Here is a 22466-nt window from a genome sequence, read left to right as displayed (position 1 = left end):
AAGCCATCAAAGAACTCCCTAAGAAAAAATCGCCAGGGCCTGATGGATTCACAAGTGAATTCTATCAGACATTTAAAGAGCAACTAATCCCAATACTATACAAATTACTTGATATAATAAGCAAAGAAGGAGTGCTACCAAATTCCTTTTATGACATAAATATGGTACTGATTCCAAAGCCAGGGAGGTCAAAAACAGAGAAAGAAAACTACAGACCAATCTCCCTAATGAACATAGATGCAAAAATCCTAAATAGAATACTAGCAAAGAGACTCCAGCAAGTAATTAAGAAGATCATCCACCATGATCAGGTGGGATTTATACGAGGAATGCAAGAATGGTTCAACATTAGGAAAAACGTCCACATAATTGACCATATCAACAGTCTAACAAACAAAAATCACATGATTATCTCAATAGATGTTAAAAAAGCCTTTGACAAAATACAGCATCCATTCCTATTGAAAACACTGCAAAGTATAGGAATAGAAGGAACTTTCCTAAAAATAATAAACAGTATATACCTAAAACCATTAACAAGCATTATATGCAATGGGGATAAATTAGAAGCCTTCCCAATAATATCAGGAGTGAAACAAGGATGCCCATTATCACCTCTACTATTAAACATAGAACTAGAAACACTAGCAGTAGCAATTAGAGAAGAAAAAGAAATTGAAGGTATCAAAATAGGCAATGAGGAGACTAAGCTATCACTCTTTGCAGATGATATGATGGTCTACTTAAAAATCCTAGAGAATCAACTAAGAAGCTTGTAGAAAAAATCAACAACTTTAGCAAAGTTGCAGGATACAAAATAAATGCACATAAATCATCAGCATTTCTATATATTTCCAACACATCACAACAGCAAGAGGTAGAAAGAGAAAAACCATTTAAAATTACCCTAGACAATATAAAATACTTAGGAATCTATCTACCAAAACAAACACAGCAATTATACAAAAACAACTACAAAACACTTTCCAAACAAATAAAACTGGATCTCAACAATTGGAAAGCCATTGATTGCTCATGGGTAGGATGAGCTATCATAATAAAAATGGACCATTCTACCTAAATTAATTTACCTATTTAGCTCCATACCTATCAAACTACGAAAAAACCTTTTTACTGAATTAGGAAAAACTATAACAAAGTTCATTTGGAAGAACAAAAGATCAAGAATATCAAGGGAAATAATGAAAAAAATGTGAAGGAAGGGGGCCTAGCAGTACCAGATATTAAACTGTTCTACAAAACAGCGGTCATCAAAACAGTATGGTACTGGCTAAGAGACAGAAGGGAGGATCAGTGGAATAGACTTGGGGTAAGTGACATCAGCAAGACAGTGTATGATAAACCCAAAGAGCCCAACTTTTGGGACAAAAATCCACTATTTGACAAAAACTGCTGAGAAATTTGGAAAACAATATGGGAGAGATTAGGTCTAGATCAACATCTCATACCCTACACCAAGATAAATTCAGAATGGGTGAATGACTTGAATATAAAGAGGGAAACTATAAATAAGTTAAGGGAACATAGAGTAGTTTACTTGTCAGATCTCTGGGAAAGGAAAGATTTTAAAACCAAGCAAGAGTTAGAGAAAATTACAAAATGTAAAATAAATGATTTTGATTATATCAAACTAAAAAGCTTTTATACAAATAAAAACAATGTAGCCAAATCAGAAGGGAAACAACAAATTGGGAAAAAATCTTTATAACAAAAAGTCTGACAGGGGTCTAATTACTCAAATATACAAGGAGTTAAACCAATTGTATAAAAAAATCAAGCCATTCCCCAATTGATAAATGGGCAAGAGACATGAATATGCAATTTTCAGATAAAGAAATCAAAAGTATCAATAAGCACATGAGAAAGTTTTCTAAATCTCTAATAGTTAGAGAAATGCATAATCAAAACAACTCTAAGGTATCACCTCACACCTAGCAGATTGGCTAAAATGAAAGAAGGGGAGAGTAATGAATGCTGGAGGGGATGTGGCAAAACTGGGACATTAATGCATTGTTGGTGGAGCTGTGAAATGATCCAACCATTCTGGCTGGCAATTTGGAACTATGCTCAAAGGGCTATAAAAGAATGCCTGCCCTTTGATCCAGCCATACCATTGTTGGGTTTGTACCCCCAAAGAGATCATAGATAAACAGACTTGTGCAAAAATATTTATAGCTGTGCTTTTTGTGGTGGCAAAAAACTGGAAAAGGAGGGTATGTCCTTCAATTGGGAATGGCTGAACACATTGTGGTATATGCTGGTGATGGTATACGATTGTGCTAAAAGGAATAATAAACTGGAGGAGTTCCATGTGAATTGGAAAGACTTCCAGGAATTGATGCAGAGTGAAAGTTGCAGAGACAGAAGAACACTGTACACAGTGACTGATATACTATGGTAAAATCGAATGCAATGGACTTCTGTACCAGCAGAAAGCAATGACACAGGACAATTCTGAGGGATTTATGGTAAAGATGCTACCCACATTCAGAGGAAGGACTGCAGGAGAGGAAACATAAGAAAAACAACTGCTTGAATGCATGGGTTGAGGCAGACATGATTGGGGATGTAGACTTGAAACTACCACACCAATGCAACTATCAACAATTTGGAAATGGGTTTTGATCAATGACACATGTTAAAACCAGTGAAAATGTGTGTCAGCCGTGGTTGGGGGGTGCGGGGGGGCTGAAGGGGAAAATAGGAGCATGAATCATGTAACCATGTTAAAAATGATTATTAATAAATGTTTAAAAAATTAAAAAAAAGAAAAAAAGCACTACTATGTCCAAGGCACTATGTGCTAAGAAGAGATGCAAAGCCACAAAGATAATGATAAATAGCCCCTACTAGAAAGGAGATTACATTCCATGTCAGGGAGGGAGGTATAGCTTGACGAGGTCCTGGATTCAAATCAGAGGAGTATTAGAACATCAAGAACCTCAATACAGTAGCACAAAGGACTTTCTTATGGAATGAGATTAAGTTCACATTCACAGCAACTGAGGAAGCCTAGATAAAGAGCCCAAGAAATGGTTTACTGTAAGGGAAACTTCCTGACTAACTGGTGTGGAAAATTAAACAACGACAATGACCCTAGATGTCAAAGTACATAGGTCTCAGAACTTTGATAAGGGAGTTCTGTTTTTGTCTGAGCAAGGGTAGATAGTTCTGCTGTCCTGGTTCATACATTGGTTTCCATTAAAACTGGAATGAGAAAAAGTAATTTTTTTGTTGTCTTTCATTGTAAAGTAGTGTACAAATTCTTATCTTATACCCACACATTAATTGATTGAGTTCACAGTTTATGTTTCGTCAAGACAGGCTAAAGTGACAGAGACATAGCTTATATTATCTATTAATTATTTTTTTCTACAGCTTTGAAAAAACCCATTTTTTTAAAAAAAAGTCTTTCAAGATCCAACTCTTTTTTTCTTTAAAAAATTGTTTTACTAATTTTTTAAAGCTTACTTTCAATTTCCAGTGATTCCATCAATCCTAATAGAACCTTATGAATTCATTGGCCTTGCCTTGGAGGCAATTCCTCAGGTAATGAGCACTTATTGTCTTTCCAGTTCTTTGCTACTACAAAAATGTTGTTATAAATATTTGTTTGAATATGGGGCATTTTCTACTGACTTTGTCCACCTTGTAGTATATGCCCAGTGGAAAGAGCTATCACTGAGAAAAATTTTAGTGACATTTTTGTTATAGTTCCAGTTTTTCCTCCAGAACAGTTGGGCCAATTCATGGCTTCAAAACAATGTACAGGTATCCCTTCCACATTGTGTGGTGACTTTCCCTATCATAATACATCATGGGTCAACATAAAAAATTAAACGGGAATTTAAAAAAAGTTCTTTAAAAAACCCTTACCTTGCATTTTAGAATCTATACTATGTATTGGTACCAAGGCAGAAGTGTGGTAAGGGCCAGGCAATGGTGGTTAAGTAACATGCCCTGGATCACAAAGCTGGAAGTGTCTGAAGCCAGATTTGAACCTAGAACCTCCCATCTCTAGGCCTGGCTCTCAATCTACAGAGCCACTCAGCTGTCCCTTTAAATGGGAATTTTTTTGAGAATTTTATAGAAGCCACAGAGGACATGTTAAGGCCAACAGAAGATACAGAAAAAGTTTAAAAACTCAGAAATGCATAAAATATTTGTAAAGTATTATATAAAATCAATATATTTCTATCTTTTAATACAATAAATATATATAATTTCTTTTTTAAAATTTAAAATAAAAAGTTAAAGTTTGAGAAAGGAATGAGAAAGCCAGCAGATGACATACAAAGACTAGAAATGCAGAGATATCTTAAAAAGGCCAGTAACTCATAATTACATATAAGGTACTGTAAACACTCCATAAAATAAAATTTTAAAATTCAGACTTCTGGTATGAAGTGTGGACTAAATTTTACAAAGATTTTCCAGATCTTGGGGTCACCTCACCTCAATCCTACAATTTGGTGTGCCTGTCTCCCATATTGTCCCTCCAATACTTATTGGTTTTATATATTGTCATCATAACCAATCTGATGACTCAGACTCATTTTTTTAAAAAGAAAGATTTCAATTTCCTTATCAGAACCGTGCTATGATAAATATATATATATATACATATATAATATGTAACTGTCTTAATAGAAAATTGATTAATAATAATTCTTTGAAATAGTTTAATATACTTTTAAGACATTCTAAAAACTTAGAACATCCCAATAAATATTCCCCCTGTCTCAGAAAATGCAAAATTGAAATGATTCTTTTTTTAAAGATGCCAACGGAATCAGTATTGAATTAATAAACTATCCGCTAAGATGGAGGCTTAGAGCTGATTCTGATTAGGTAAACCCACACAGAACATAGTCCTTTAGGTAGAATGTTGGCATCCAGAGAGAGGAATCTGGGGAAATGGAAAGTGATCTATTTTCTGAGAATGATAGACAGTTTAATCCTTCCTCAGCACTTCTCCTAAAAATGATATATTTCCATAACGGCTCAGTGGAGGTTGGGACTCAGCTTCTGATTCTTTTTCTTTTTTTCTTTTTTTTTAAACCCTTAACTTCCGTGTAGTGATTCTTTTTCTTGAATAAGATTGTGTAGTAGCTAATAGTACCAACTGTTCAACATAGCAGCCAAAAAAGCACTTATTTCTCTTCAGCCTATTCTTCCAAAGCCCATGGAAGGAAAGCACTCAGTTAATGGTCCTAGAAATTTCTTTTTCATTTGGGCCCTGAACACAAAAATTCACATTACTTTGCATGTTTTTGTTATAAGAAAATACTAAAGAAAATAATGCTATTTAAGGATGTTAAACACAATAATAGTAAATCACATAGCAAATACATGTCTGTTCTCTGCCCGCTCTGGCAATTCAGAAAGCAATTAATATTTACCTACTTCCCCAGACCCTTAGTAATTGTAGATAAAAATACAAAATTTGAAAAACCTTTATTCATAAGTAGTTATCATTTTAATAGGGGTGAAAATTATATTGTAAATATACATATTGTAAAAATATAAAATGCAAAAATGCCAATTTATGCAAAGTAGTTAAATATAAGGTATTTTAAGAAAGAGAGCATCTACATTTAGGCAGAGCAGGAAAATAATTTCAGCAAAATATAGTGCTTGAGCTACATGTTAAAGGAAAAGACACAGTGAGGAAGTACGGCCAGTGCAAGGGTGGAGCTGTTAGATGGAGTGTCATGTGTAAGGAACAGAAAGAAGGACAATTTATCTTCATTGCAAATTATGAGGGGAACAGCAATGTCTATTGAGACTGGAAAATAGGTTGGGGCCAGGTTGTATAGGGCAAAATTTAGAGAATTTCAGCTATTGTGTTTTAACTTTCCTATTTTAGAATTAAGCTTCATACAGTTAATGTACAAACATTCTTAATATTACTTGAAAATTATATAGACAATCCGAAGAACATTTATAGATGAAAGTGGAAAGATAACAAAGGGATCTGAAAAGGAACAGATATGATAACTTTTCATACCTATTTTTATCATTGATGATAATGGAACCACAATATCTGTGCAATGCTTTATATGTGTATAAAAATGTGGAATAACACAAGAGGAAAACAGGAATGAGTGGATTTGAACAAGCAGAGGCAAAAAAACATACTGGAGGTAATGTAATTTTTAAAAAAGTATTGAGGGATTATAATTTAACAAAGTAGAAAAATATTTTAAAATTAAAAATGTGAAAATATTTGAAAAAATCAAAAATTGGGGAAAATCAGACTAACTCTAATTTTTCTAGGATTTCATTCACCTCTAATTTCTTTCTTATTTATTTTTGGTTTGATTTATCTACATCTGATAGGGGAAGTTTGAGGTCACCTACTAGTATAGTTTTGCTATCTATTTACTCCTTGAGCTCTGCCAGTTTCTCCTTTAGAAATTTAGATGATATGCCATTTGGTGCATACATGTTGAGTATGCTATTTCTTTATTGTTTATACTGCCTTTTATCAGGATGTAATTACCTTCCCTATCTCTTTTAACCAGATCTGTTTTTACTTTGGCTTTGTCAGAAATCATGATTGCAACTCCTGCCTTCTTTTTCTCAGTTGAAGCCCAATAGATTTTGCTCCGGCTTTTTATTTTTACTCTATGTATGTCTGCCTGTCTCATGTGTGTTTCTTGTAGAAAATATTTGGTAGGATATTTGGTTTCTAATCCACTCTGCTATTTGCTTCTGTTTTATGGGCGAGTTCATCCCATTCGCATTCAGAGTTATAATTGTCAACTGTGTATTTCCAGACATTTTGATTCTCTCTCCTTGTCTTGTCCTTTCTTCTTTCACTATTTCTTTCTATACCAGTGTTTTGTTTCTAATCAGTTCCCCCAATCCACTCCCTCATTGTACTTCCCTTTCTCCCCCCTCCCTCCTTATTCCTCTCTTATTGTTCTTTAAAGTCTTTTTAAGCTACCCCACCCCTGCCCTCTCCCTCCCTAGTGTTGCTTCCCTCCCCATCAGTCCTTTTGTTACCCTTCTACTTCTCTATAGGATTCTAATCAATTCTCTGCCCCAATGGATCTGATTGTTCTTCCCTCTTTTAAGTTAATTTCAATGCACTTAAATATTAAGTATTTCCTCTCTCCAACCTCTTTACCCTTCCAGCATATTGGTCTTCTCCACTGTTTGCTGTGCATGCTTCTTTATGGAATGTAAATTTACTCAATTTTGTCTGTTTTCCATTTTTCTTAATATTATTTCCTTTTTCCCTATAGTTTTATATAAATCTTGACATTTCACACTATACAGTTCATCACTGTTTCCTCTAAGTAAACTTCTTCTAATTACCCTGTTGATAATAACAATTTTTAATATTTACCAATATCCTCTTTTCTTCTAGGGATACAAATTGTTTGAATATATTGGGTGCCTTAAAGAAAAGATCCCCCCCTTAATTACCTTATGGTGATTCTCTTGATTTCTGTGTTTGGGGACCAAACTCTCTGTTTAAGTCTGATTTTTTTCTTTATGAATGCTTGCAAGTCTTTACTTTTATTGAATGACTATTTCCCCTGCAAAAATATAGTCAGTTTTGCTGGATAGTTGATTCTTTTTTGTAAGCCCAGTTCTCTTGATTTCCAGGATATTATATTCCATTCCTTCAATGTAGATGCAGCCAGATCCTGTGTTATCCTAACTGTGGTTCTCTGGTATCTGAATGACTTCTTCTGAGCAGCTCGTAATATTTTTCCTTGGTCTGGTAGTTTTTGAATTTGGCTATAATATTCCTGGAAGTTGTCAGTTGTGGATTAAATGTATGAGGTGATCTATGGATTCTTTCAAATTCCACTTTTCCCTCTTGTTTGAGAATGTCAGGGCAGTTTTCTTGGATAATTTTCTGTAGGATGGATTTCCAGACTTCTTCTTTTTTTATGTTCTGGTAGACCAATAATTCTTAAATTGTCTCTTCGAGATCTGTTCTTCACATCTTTGATTACGTCAATGAGTTGTTTCAAATTCTACTCAAATTTTTCAATTTTGATTTTGTTTTATATATTCTTGCTGCCTTGTGAAGTCATTTGCTTCTAGTTGTTGAGTTCTATTTTTTTTAAAAACTGAATTTCATCCCTGGCTTTTCAGTCATCCTTCTTCTTCTGGTCTCATTTTCTTCGTAGATCATCTTTTGACTTCTTTGCTTCATTTTTGAGCTGGTCAGTTTTGGATTTTAAAACTTTATTTTCTTGTTTTTGTTCATGATTTTCCTTTTTCAAATTGTCTTCAGCCTCTCTTGATTGTTTTTTCAGTTCCTGAAGTTCTTGAGTTAATTGAATTTTGATATCTTCCAAATCCTGTGTCCAATTCTCTGGAGCTTCCTATCTTCTTCTATTTCATTTGCTTTTTTTTTTGCTATCTGGAAAGAAGCTGTCAATTGTAATTTCTTTTCTCTTTTTCTGTTGTTTACTCATATTTTTTCCTTCTCTGTTCTGCTAGTTTAAGCAGATGGATTTAATGAGCTTTAATGAAAGATCTTCCCCCAGCTGGCAATGGAGATTTGTAGCTACTTTCTCTGCAGTCTATGGGGGAGGGGTGTTAGAGTTTCCCTGCTCTCTGAAGACTTCTTGTCTGTCCGATTGATGCAATTAAGCTTGGACTGGGTTAATCTAAAGCACTTAATGTGCCCTGAGGCTAAAACCTCGAGAGAAAAAAAAAAGGCATGGAGGGAACAAGATAAAGTGTTTCCCCTGAGCTGTCCAGCAGTAGGGTCCCCCTGCTCAGTCCTGCTGTTAGAGTTGTGTTCTTTCCTCTTGAAGAGCTCTGTTCTCTGTTTTGGTGTGGTAAAGCCAGTAGGTCTGAAGTTTTGCTCCATCTAAGCCTCCATCTTCCCAGAATTTAGCCAATAAAGCATTTTTAAACCCTTCTCTCCCATCTTAGAATCATTACTGTGTTTTAGTTTCAAGGCAGAAGAGCAGAAAGGGCTAGGAAATGATGGTTAAATGACTTGCTTCAGAATCACACACTCAGGAAGTGCCTGAGTTCATATTTGAAGCCAGAATTTCCCACCTCTAGGTATAGCTCTCTATCCTCTGAGTAACTTAGCTTCCTCCTAGATAAAGTACTTATTAAGTATTTACTATTTGCCAGGTATTGTGCTAAGTCCCAGGAATACAAATATGAGGAAAAGAAAGACAGTACTAGCCCTCTTAAGAGCTTATATTCCAACAGAAGACAATGCATTAAAGGGATATGGGAAGCTGGGATTGGACTGGGGAAAATACCCCCAACAAGTGCAAGGTGGAACTCTTTTAAAAGAGACCTGATCAGGTATCACCCACTGTGCCAATATTGTGGTGCCTCATAGACACTTCCCTTGTGACACTGCATGCAGTGTCCTCAATCTGGGCTTGGAGAAATCAGAGTGGAAGGACGAATCCAGCAACTATCACAAGAATACTGCTCAGCCATTTCAATTGAGATAAAGAGAAGCTGATGGAATGGTACTTTGATGAAAACCTGAAGAAGTTCTTTGCTGAGTGTCATGTAATTAATCCAAGTAAAAAGTCTCAAACACACCAGATGAACACATGGTGGTCAGCCCAGGACATGCCTTGTCAGGTCTGCTACTTGAACTACCCTAACTCATATTTCACTGACCTTAAATGTGGACATAAATTTTGTATGCAGTGTTGGAGCAAATATTTAACAACCAAAATAATGGAAGAAGGCATGGGACAGACTATCTTATGTCCTGCTGATGTCCATCTTGGTGGACATCAGCACAGTTATGCATCTGATCATAGATTCAAGAGTTAAAGTTCCAACATTTAGTAACTAATAGTTTGGTAGACAATTAAAGTGGTCATCCTACCCGAAATTGTCACCATGTTGTTAAAGTCCAGTATCCTGATGCCAAACCTGTTTGTTACAAATGTGGGCATCCATTTTGCTTCAACTGTGGAGAAAATTGGCATGATCCTGTTAAATACAAGTGGTTAAAGAAGTGGATTAAAAAGTGTAATGATGATAGCAAAACCTCCAACTGGATTGCAGCCAATGAAAAGGAATGTTCTAAATGCCACGTAACTATTGAAAAGGATGGGAGTTGAAATTATATAGTTTGTCCTAACCAGAACTGTAAAGCAGATTTTTGCTGGGTGTGACTTGGTCCCTGGGAGTCAAATGGATTTGCCTGGTTTAATTACAACTGCTACAATGAGGATGATGCAAAGGCAGCAAGAGATGCCTAGGAGCAGTCTAGGTGGCCCTCCAGATGTACCTGTTCTAATGCAATTGCTACATGAACCACAGAGTGTGGATCCCACAAGAGTCTTCACTCAGGTGAAGCAAAAGATGGAGGAGATGCAGCAGCACAACATATCCTGGACTGAGGTGGAGTTACTTTTTTTTAAGCATTTATTAATATTTATTTTTTTGAAAAGTTAACATGGTTACATAATTCATGCTCTTACTTTCCCCCTCTGCCGCATGGCAGATGTGTATTTCCACTGATTTTATCATGTGTCATTGATCAAAACCTATTTCCAAATTGTTGATAGTTGCATTGGTGTGGTAGTATCGAGTCTACATCCCCAATCAGGTCCACCTCAACCTATATGTTCAAGTAGTTGTTTTTCTTCTGTTTCCACTCCTGTAGTTCTTCCTCTGAATGTGGGTAGGGTTCTTTTCAATAAATCGCTCAGAATTGTCTCAGGTCATGCATTGCTGCTAGTACAGAAGTCCATTATATTCTATTTTACCACAGTGTATTGGTCTCTGTGTACAATGTTCTTCTGGCTCTGCTCCTTTCACTCTGCATCAATTCCTGGAGGTCTTTCCAGTTCACATGGAATTCCTCCAGTTTATTATTCCTTTGATCATAATAGTATTCCAGCACGAGCATATACCACAATTTGTTCAGCCACTCCCCAATTGAAGGGCATACCATCATTTTCCAGTTCTTTGTCACCACAAAAAGCGCAAGTATAAATATTTTTGTACAAGTCTGTTTATCTATGATCTCTTTGGGGTACAAACCCAACAATGGTATGGCTGGATCAAAGGGCAAGCATTCTTTTATAGCCCTTTGAGCATAGTTCCAAATTGTCATCCAGAATGGTTGGATCAGTTCACAACACCACCAACAATGCATTAATGTCCCAGTTTTGCCACATCCCCTCCAACATTCATTACTCTCCCCTTCTTTCATTTTAGCCAGTCTGCTAGGTGTGAGGTAATACCTCACAGTTGTTTCGATTTGCATTTCTCTAATTATTAGAGATTTAGAAAACTTTCTCATGTGCTTATTGATACTTTTGATTTCTTTATCTGAAAATTGCATATTCATGTCTCTTGCCCATTTATCAATTGGGGATTGGCTTGGTGTTTTATACAATTGCTTTAACTCCTTGTATATTTGAGTAGTTAGACCCCTGTCAGAGTTTTTTGTTATAAAGATTTTTCCCCAATTTGTTGTTTCCCTTCTGATTTTGGTTTCATTGTTTTTGTTTGTACAAAAGTTTTTTAGCTTGATATAATCAAAATCATTTATTTTACATTTTATAATTTTCTATAACTCTTGCTTGGTTTTAAAATCTTTCCTTTCCCAGAGATCTGACAAGCAAACTACTCTATGTTCCCTTAACTTATTTATAGTTTCCCTCTTTATATTCAAGTCATTCACCCATTCTGAATTTATCTTGGTGTAGGGTGTGAGATGTTGATCTAAACCTATTCTCTCCCATATTGTTTTCCAAATTTCTCAGCAGTTTTTGTTAAATAGTGGATTTTTGTCCCAAAAGTTGGGCTCTTTGGGTTTATCATACACTGTCTTGCTGATGTCACTTACCCCAAGTCTATTCCACTGATCCTCTGTTCTGTCTCTTAGCCAGTACCATACTGTTTTGATGACCGCTGTTTTGTAGAACAGTTTAATATCTGGTACTGCTAGGCCCCCTTCCTTCACATTTTTTTCATTATTTCCCTTGATATTCTTGATCTTTTGCTCTTCCAAATGAACTTTGTTATAGCTTTTCCTAATTCAGTAAAAAAGTTTTTTGGTAGTTTGATAGGTATGGTGCTAAATAGGTAAATTAATTTAGGTAGAATGGTCCATTTTTATTATGTTAGCTCATCCTACCCATGAGCAATCAATATTTTTCCAATTGTTTAGATCCAGTTTTAACTGTTTGGAAAGTGTTTTGTAGTTGTTTTTGTATAATTGCTGTGTTTGTTTTGGTAGATACATTCCTAAGTATTTTATATTGCCTAGGGTGATTTTAAATGGTGTTTCTCTTTCTGCCTCTTGCTGTTGTGATGTGTTGGAAATATATAGAAATGCTGATGATTTATGTGCATTTATTTTGTATCCTGCAACTTTGCTAAAGTTGTTGATTATTTCTACAAGCTTCTTAGTTGATTCTCTAGGATTTTTTAAGTAGACCATCATACCATCTTCAAAGAGTGATAGCTTAGTCTTCTCATTGCCTATTTTGATACCTTTAATTTCTTTTTCTTCTCTAATTGCTCCTGCTAATATTTCTAGTACAATGTTAAATAATAGAGGTGATAATGGGCATCCTTGTTTCACTCCTGATCTTATTGGAAAGGCTTCTAATTTATCCCCATTGCATATGATGCTTGTTGATGGTTTTAGGTATATACTATTTATTATTTTTAGGAAAGGTCCTTCTATTCCTGTACTTTCCAGGGTTTTCAATAGGAGTGGATGCTGTATTTTGTCAAAGGCTTTTTCAGCATCTATTGAGATAATCATGTGATTTTTGTTTGTTAGACTATTGATATGGTCAATTATGTGGATGGTTTTTCTATTGTTGAACCATCCTTGCATTCCTGGTATAAATCCTGCCTGATCATGGTGGATGATCCTCTTGATCACTTGCTGGAATCTCTTTGCTAATATTCTGTTTAAAATTTTTGCATCTATCTTCATTAGGGAGATTGGACTGTAGTTTTCTTTCTCTGTTTTTGATCTACCTGAGTTTGGAATCAGTACCATATTAGTGTCATAAAAGGAATTTTGTAGGACTCCTTCTTTGCTTATTATATGAAATAATTTGTATAGTATTGGGATTAGTTGCTCTTTGAATGTCTGATAGAATTCACTTGTGAATCCATCAGGCTCTGGCGATTTTTTTCTTAGGGAGTTCTTTGATGGCTTGTTCAATTTCTTTTTCTGATATGGGATTATTTAGGTATTTCTATTTATAGGCAATTTTTATTTTTGTAAATATTCATCCATATCTCCTAGATTGCTATATTTAATGCCATATAATTGGCCAAAATAGTTCTTAATGATTGCCTTAATTTCCCCTTCATTAGAGGTGACGTCTCCCTTTTCATCTTTGATACTGTCAATTTGGTTTTCTTCTTTATTAGATTGACCAGTACTTTGTATATTTTATCTGTTTTTTCAAAATACCAGCTTCTAGTCTTATTTAATAATTCAATAGTTCTTTTACTTTCAATTTTATTAATTTCTCCCTTGATTTTTTAGTATTTCTAATTTAGTTTTCATCTGGGGATTTTTAATTTGCCCCCTTTCTATTTTTTTTAAGTTAAATGCTCAATTCATTAATCTCTGCCCTCTCTAATTTGTTAATATATGCATGAGGTGCAGTTTCTGAAGAAAGCAGTGGACATGCTGTGCCAGTGCAATGCCACTCTCATGTATACATATGTCTTCACCTCCTACCTAAGAAAGAACAACCAATCTAATGTCTTTGAGAATAACCAGACAGATCTGGATAAAGCCACTGAGGTGTTGTCAGGGTACTTGGAAAGAGATCTATCCTGAGACTAATTGCAGGACATAAAACAGAAAGTTCATGACAAGCACAGATACTGTGAGAGCCAATGGAGGGTTTTATTACAGCATGTGCATGAAGGCTATGAGAAGGACCTGTGGGAGTACATCGAGGACTGAGAAGGGCCTTGCATCCAGTGGACTTGGAAAACTTGCCATCTACAGTGCTAATGCAATTAAAACTATAATGGGGAAAACCAGGGAAGGTGCCTTAAATATTAAAATGTGGGTCCAGAAGGGTGTGAGGGTGACAGGAATGACAAATGACACGAACAAACAAGGTAGGGAGACCAGGTTTAACTACTAGGAGGTAAGTGTTACTGAAGTGGTAGTTAGGCCCAACTGCCAAAGTCCAGTATCTAGACTAGGCCTATGGAATCCAGCATAGTAAAGGCAAGAGTTTTATAATACATTTAATCAGGGACAACTAAGATAAAGGGTGGAAATAGGGATAAGACTAAGGGCAAACCCAGGGTCAGGGAAGGGACTTATCTACACTAACTGAGACCTAAGCAAGACAGGGCCCAGAGAAAAGCTGAAATGAAGTGGATATCCTCTCAGCAGAGTCCAGACTCACTCCAGTGGTGTTTCTGCTCCTCCAGTACCACCTGCTGTACTCTTCCAGGTGGGTAGATTCTGGGAGCTGACCCAGCCCAAGTTGCCCTATAACTCAGGTTGGGATTAGTAGTCTCTACCAAAATCTCCCACAAGTAGGTGATGGTCTTTCCACAGGGTCACTGGTAAACTGGTGTCTCCTAGTGTTAGTTGCTGCTTGCCCCAACCACCATGGAATCTCTCTTTGTGAGCAAGAAGACACTTCATGCTTCTTCAAGCCATCTTGGAATTCTCCAGCTCTTCCTGCTAGGTCCACATAAACTGATATAAACTAATAACTAATCCTCACAACAGTTCCCCCCTTTGCACAAAGCCAAAATTAACAATGTTTTGGTATTTGTGCACTACAAACTAAACTAAAATTCTAACCCAAAATAACAAACAACCTACACTAACTCTATTGTATCTAAGACTATCCTACTCTACCCTACACTAGGGATTTTAACAAGGAAAGGTAAAGTGATAAATACATCGAACAATTACATAGTTCAAAGCATAAAGCAACATGTAACAATGCAAAATTTCCAAAAAAATTAACAAAATCAACAGTAAATATGAAATATCAACACAAAAGTCAAAACAAACATCAAACATAACTCCTATTCTAATACAGAAATATCCTACCAACTAATAAATGCAAACAATTTTGAAAAATACATTGTAACACAACATTGCATAAGTCTTTACATCAAAATTACAACAAAATATTAAACTCCCTTATGCAAATTCAATTTAAATGTTTGCAACTCAATTATATCAAAGTATTCACAGAATTTACATTTATACATATATATGCATATGATACATACAATATATACATAACATATACATGTATGATATACGTATATGTACACATAATATATATCAAATATACATGTGTACACCCTTTATATATATACTATACCTACACTATAATACAATTTACAATATACACATACTATTTACAGAACTATTTACATCATTTTGTGATATGTGATCTGTAGTATGTTATATGTTCTTCATGCAATTCAGTTTTGCTATATTTGTTGTATTTACACTATAATGTACATTAGTACTTTATCTTATCTTCTAACCTAATCTAATACTACTCCTAAACTATTCTAAACTATCCCTATGGTATTAGTATATTAATCTAGCTACATCTAAATAACTAGCTAATCTTTGTTAGTAACTATCTTTTGTATTACTTACTTATCCTATAACTAAGTCTAATTTTGTTAGTATTTATACATTGTTTCATTCCATAAGGAACACAATGTATCCTAACATGTTTCTGTTTTATGTATCTCATTTATTATGTTGTTTCTTTGCTATATTGTGCTGCAACATGTTACTGATGGATGTATGATATCTACCAAAACTCCAGATCTCCTTCAGATCTCCTTTCTCTTTATGATGTTACATTCCTCAAGGAAATCTTCTCCTCTCTCCTTTTCTCCTCTTCTCCATTGAAGGTATTGATAGTTTTATGTGCAGTGTTGGATGCATATGAGTATGTAGTGATACTATTTACATTACCTAAAATAATTCCAAACCATTCAATCCAAATTTTCCATGATTAATCCTCTTCTTTAAGAAAATCCTTGAAAATGAAGTTTTTATCAGTTCAATTCATAAGTTCATCAGTCTTAATACAAAGTCCATACATCCTGTATCCTGAATCCTCTTCATCCTTGTCCTCTTCCATCCGAAAGTCCTCTTCCGCTGGAATGGTCCTCTCCTTATTGAACTTTCTGACTACAGACTCTAATTGACTGAAGATCTCAAATTACACAATTTCTCCTTCTTCTTCTTCATTATTAACAATCTCTATAGTTTCATTATCTATTCCATGTGTTAATTTAACATGAGAACAATGCTACCACGAATATCTACCTAAAACTTTTACAGAAGATGGTGAAATTAATACAACTGTATAAGGACCTACCCAATTTTGTTCTGTTGCCAGTGTTTTGGCAAAATTTTTCACATAGACCATATCACCTGGCTGAAAATTATGAAGAGAATAATCCAATGGACCAGATTGAATTAATACTCCTATATCTTGTAATTCTCTTAGCCTCTGCTGTAAAGCACTTAAATATGAAGCAATTTGACAATCACCTCCTAAGAGTGATGCATAAACAGCCTTACAAGTTTTTGCTTGTAGTGGGGTATGTCCAAAGTGCATCTCATAAGATGATATATGTAGATCCACTCTTGTCCTCGATCATAGGTAAAACAAAGCTATGGGAAGAATCTCTGGCCCTTTAAGATGAGTTTCAGCACAGAGTTTTCCAACTATAGTCTTGAGTTCCCTATTCATATGTTCCACCTGACCTGAACTTTGTGGGTGATAAGGAACATGATATTTAGGTGTTATTCCTAGATTCTCATAGACTCTTCTAAGGATATCCTGAGTGAAATGAGATCCCTTATCTGAATCTATGGTTAAAGGTACACCAAATCTAGGCATAATTTCCTTGAGTTACACTTTCACCACAAAACTAGCTGTGTTGGTATTTAATGGAAAAGCTTCAGGCCATTTAATTAGTCTATCAACTATCACAAGACAGTACTTGTATCTTCCAGCTTTAGGCATACAGACATAATCAATCTGTAAACTCTCAAATGGACAATATGCTAAAGGTCTACCACCCAAACCTTTCTTTCTGAATGCACTTTGATTGAACTGTTGGCAGACTGAACAACTATTACAGATCTTATTTGCAACAGTACTTATTCTAGGAGCAACCCATTGTCTCTTGATAGAATCCACAACAGCTTGTGTACCAAAATGACCATTTGTGTGGATGACTTGACACAAATAAGTATACAAATCTTTTGGTAACAATGGTCTTCCTGTATCAGTAATTCATATCCCATGTTCTTTCCCAGATCCAAATTTATCCTTCCATTTCTGGATATCTGAGTCTACATAAGCTTTCTTTAGATCATCAGAATCAATAGATGTTAAATCATTGCATAAATTGGAGCATTCTGGGCTAAGAATTTCGCAGTGATATCAGCTCTGTGATTTCCTTTAGAGACTGAATCTCTACCACGAGTATGAGTCCAATAATGAATTACTGCCAGCTATTTCAGCTTCTGGATTGCTTCTAAGAACTCAGTTATTATTCCTGCATGAGCTATTGGTTTTCCCGGTGCAGTAATAAAACCTCGTTGTTTCCAGATCGTTCCCGTTGCATGGCAAACAGAAAATGCATACATGAGAGTCCCTGTAAATATTTACACTTTTACCTTCAGCTAGAAGACAGGCTTGCTTCAATGCCACTAATTCTGCACCCTGAGCACTAAAATTACTAGGTAATGAGCCATACCACAGTGTCTCAAATTCTGTGACAACTATAACACCAGTACATCTGATTCCATTACATAAATATGATGATCCATCTGTGAATAACACCAAGTCTGTATTTTCAAATAGAGTGTCTTTTAAATCCATCCTAGGCACATCCACAAGATCTACTACCTCAACACATTCATGCAATGGCTCACCATTCTTTGGTAAATCAGGAAGAAGAGTAGCTGGATTAAATATGCTACATCTCTTCAACTTGATGTTCTCACTACCTAAGAGAATAATTTCTTACTTTGATATCCACTGGTTTGAATAAGCTTGAGTACGAAACTTCCTCATTAGAGCTTCTATCTGATGTGAACAACAGACTGTTAAAGGACATCCCAAAACTAGATCAGCTGACTTCTGGACTAACACAGCTGCTGCTGCTACCCCCCTTAGACAGGGTACTGTCCCCACAGCTATTGAATCTAATTGACAGCTGTAATACCCAATTGGATGATAACTTTGTCCTAGAGTCTGTGTCAATACACTAGAAGCTATACCTTTTGTTTTATTGACAAACAGCTGAAAAGGTTTCTCATACTCTGGGATTCCAAAAGCAGGTGCAGATAGAATGGCTTCTTTCAGCTTATCCAAGGCTAAGCAATGTTCAGGCTTTAGTTTCAGAGGTTCTGCTTCTGTATTCCTGGTCAGATCTGTCAAACACTTAGTGATCTCACTATATCCAGGAATCCATTGTCTACAGAAGGCAGTAGTTCCAAGAATAGCTCTAAGTTGTTTTTTAGTTTTAGGTGCACTCAATTTCCGTATGCCAGCTATTCTCCTTTGTGTAATACTTCTGGAACCCTTTGACAACACAAATCTGAGATATTGCACCCGGGGCAAAACCCATTGTAATTTTGCCTTGGAGATTTTATGTCCTCGTTCATGTAATTCAATCAAAAGAATCTTGCTATCCCTAAGACACACCTTTGCATTTGGGGATGCCAAAAGAATATCATCCACAAAATGCACCAATTTACTCTCTTTAAATTTAATCGTTTTTAGATCTCAATTTAGAATTTGAGAGAACTGGCTAGGTGTGTCGGTATACCCCTGTGGGAGACAAGTCCACATCCTCTGAGTCTTCTCCTAAGTGAGAGCAAAGATATTTTGAGAATCCTCATGAATTGGTATTGAGAAAAATGCAGAAAATAAAACACAAACAAGGAGGCACTAAGCTTTTTCTGACACAGTTATCTGTAGTATTGGAATTCTGTTTTGTTAATGGAAAGTTTAAGAAAATTACATTGTCATAAAAAAAGGTGGACAAACCATTGTACAACAGGATTCTAGGCTGCCAACAAGCATGACAGATGCACTAGAAGCCCTCCAACTTTAACTTGTAACACACCTTCATCCTCCCAGCTGGCTCCTCTTTCTTTTCTTTCCCCATGTGTAATACTCTTCACCCCAAAACAAAACAAAACAAAAAATAAAAGAGACCTGATCACATTTATAGACAATATGGAAGGAGCCAGTAGATGGAGAATTAACAATGAGTCAAGCCCTGGGAGGGGGATGGTTTGCTCAGGAGAATTGGTTTAAAGTGAACATGGCTGGCGTGAGTATTTCTTTAAATAGAGGTTCTGTAGAGGAACTTTCCAATCATAGGATGATGCTAGAGGAATAGAGGGGTTTTATGATAAGCAGGCTAGGATAGAGGTGGAGAAATCTTCCTAGGATTCATGATCTGGGCAGAGTTAGTAAGATTCCTTAAATGGAAATTCTGGAGAAGAACTCAAGAATCAGAGGAAGCTGTATGGGTGGAAGTGTTACCCATAGGAGAAAGATCCTGGGACAGAGGTGGAGAAGTTGTCTGAAGAATTATGGATGGAACTAGGCTATTGACAACTATAAGTAATGTCAATCTGTTTATGAGGAATTTTAAGGCTCTCAGAATATATTTTCCACAAAAACTCTTTGAGATAGGTAATAGCATTTTTCCTTTTTTTTCAGATGAGAAAATTAATTTGAGTGATAGGAAATGATTTGTCTATGATAATGTAAATTGCATATATCAGAACCAGAACTCAAATCCATCTTAAATGCCAGGTCAGTGCTATTGCTGTCAGAGCACACTGCTTAACATTATAAATATGATTCCTGGCTTGAGGTTCAGTTTTTACTATTTATTTCATATGACCACCTGACATGAGTAAAGATATTCTGTTTTATATATTTTTCTGTCCTTCACCTCTCGAAAAGGGTGTGGAAGCTAAACAAATAGCAAGAAATTTCTATGCATGGAAACTCATTGAAGTATGCCATACATCTCTACTGAAAAACAGACTAATCTATAACTTAGAGACAATTTTTTTCCTTTTTCCCCCAAGGATATTACTATTTTGTCACAGGATATGTACTTCAATTTGTCTTTTCCCAATAATTTACTTTGACTTATTGATTCTTACCTGATGCCTCTCATGACTATTTGCAAGGCAGCTTGGCTGAAACCAGGGGGCCAGGGAATAGAATAAGACTAATTGGTCTAGTGGGAAAATCAAATATATGACCTTGACCTCATTAGAGCTAAGTTCTAAATAACTGAGCTAACTGGCCACATATGGGGAAGGGGTAAGTATGTGAAAGATATAATTCCATAAGTTTCCAAATTTTCCTGTTACAATTTTTATTGGTCACTTTTCAGAGTGATGTTAAGTAGTCAATTGTTGTTGGTCTTGCTAGTGCTCAAGCTGCTGCAGTTATATCTAAACAGAATTATAATGCTAGAAAGGGGTTTAGAAATGATCTATTCTCCCCTTTCCATTTTAAATATGAGGAAACTGAGGCATAGATAAGTGTAACTTCCTCTAGGTCATATGGGTCCCGACAAGGAGTAATACAGTGCCTAGAATACAGGGTTCCTGACTTCTCCAGTTTTTATTCTTTTTGAACCATCAAGACAGAGAGAAGGAAAGAGCAGAAGGAAATAATTTTGCAATTTCAGCCAAAAATACTTCTACCACATTTGTATGGATAATTCAGGTAAAATTATTCTTTTCAAATTTTGCCTAAGTTATTTGGACAATTCCGTACATACTCTAATACATTTCACATGTTGTCCTTCTCATACTATTCTAGGAATGAATGAGATAGCTCCTTGGGGAGAGGGAGTTAGAAACTATAGCTGTGTGGGGTTTGAGATGACAGAGAATGAGATCTTGTAGCCACACACTGTTTTGGAGGAACTGGGAGAAAAGAAGAACAGAGAAACCAGATGAGACCAGACATCCACCTCAGGCATGTGGGGCACCAGCAACCAGAATAGAGGACTGGTTGTATGCTTTTCCCCCTTGGCTGCCAAAGCAAGCAGCTGAAAGCATCTTCTCCACACCCCCCCCACCTCTTCCATTCTCCCATCTGCCCATATGGTGATTTTCCCCCCTAGTACTTTCTCTTCCTTTACTCTCTAATATATTTTTGACTGTATAATGGTGTTTTTGTTTTTGTTCAATAATTAAAGCTTAATTAGTTAAGCTTAATTCATTTGGACAAAAAATTTTCAGTTGTTTTGAATATGATTGTAAATGCAATCTAAGTATGCTAAGTAGGGTGCTCATGTGTATGCGTGTGTGTGTGAGGGTTTATGGATTTGGGGGCAGAAGTAAGAGGTGAAAGCTTTAAAAAATGTTTTTATATTTCAAAAAATATATAAAAACTAGAACCCAAATCCTGTCATGGTGGTCAAGATGATCACCCTGGAGCCCATTTTAAGAATAATTTATTTTATGTATATTTAATAGTTTTCTAAGCTCCCAAAAGCAGAAGTGAGGAGCAACCTGGGGCTTTTTTTCTGTCTGTCCTTTAGATCATGCAAACTATTTTTTTTTGTTAATGTCAGTTGCTTATAATCAATAAATGTGGTGCACCAGGAGAGAGCCTGATGGATCTCTGGAGTTGTGTCCTTCCAGGCTCCAAATATAGAGAGTATGGAATGTGAGTAAGGGTAATGGAGTAGAAGACAAAGTCTTGGCTGACTGGATCAAAAGGCAAAAACCAAGAGAGTCTTTTAGGTTCCTAACATTCCCCTTTTCTGGTTTGTGAGATCCAGTGTATACATGAATATAGCCTTTTAGGAATTTGAGGCTCTGTATCTTATTGGATTAACTGTCTTCTTTTAAGACATCAGACCTGAAAATAAAGTTTCCAGGAAACATATGAGGTACAAGGTTGGGGACCAATATAATGATCTATCTTTTTTGTGATTGTTTATAAAATAGAATATTAAATATGAAAGGAAGTTTAGAGATCATGAAATCATTCCCCTCATTTATACTTGAGGTTACCATGAACAAGAATGGTGAAAGTATTCCCAAGTCACCTAGCTAATGTGAATCACAAAAAGCCAGCATTAGGGTGAGTTTAGCTGTTTTCTGTAGAGAATACTAGTGGCATGAGAATGACTAGTACATATGCTTCAATTTTTCTAAGCCCTGAGGATATTTTTTTTTGTGAGCATACAATGACATATGAATGTGAATCTTACAACATTAACTTGAAGGAGCCTCAGAGGAGGAACAGCTGTGAAACCCTTAAACACCAAGGATTTCTCTGAATAATATCAGACAGTCCAATGACAGGAGTAAAATGACATGCATTTGACATTGCCATGAAGATAGCTTATTTGAAGAATTTTAGCCAATGATCTAACAAAGGTAGTGTGCAGATTTATTTAAGGACTATGGT

At 35.7% G+C, this 22466-nt stretch overlaps 1 pseudogene; it reads left to right on the top strand.

Annotated features, from left to right (window-relative positions):
- LOC123251244 overlaps window positions 1-13939 on the top strand; it is a 133441-nt pseudogene extending 119502 nt beyond the window's left edge.
- Window positions 13940-22466: the final 8527 nt, after the last annotated feature.

Source organism: Gracilinanus agilis, chromosome 1, assembly GCF_016433145.1.
Source record: "Gracilinanus agilis isolate LMUSP501 chromosome 1, AgileGrace, whole genome shotgun sequence".
Classification (NCBI taxonomy): Eukaryota; Metazoa; Chordata; class Mammalia; order Didelphimorphia; family Didelphidae; genus Gracilinanus; species Gracilinanus agilis.
The sequence above is the reverse complement of the archived record's forward strand: the minus strand, read 5'-3'. Positions and strand labels throughout refer to the sequence as shown.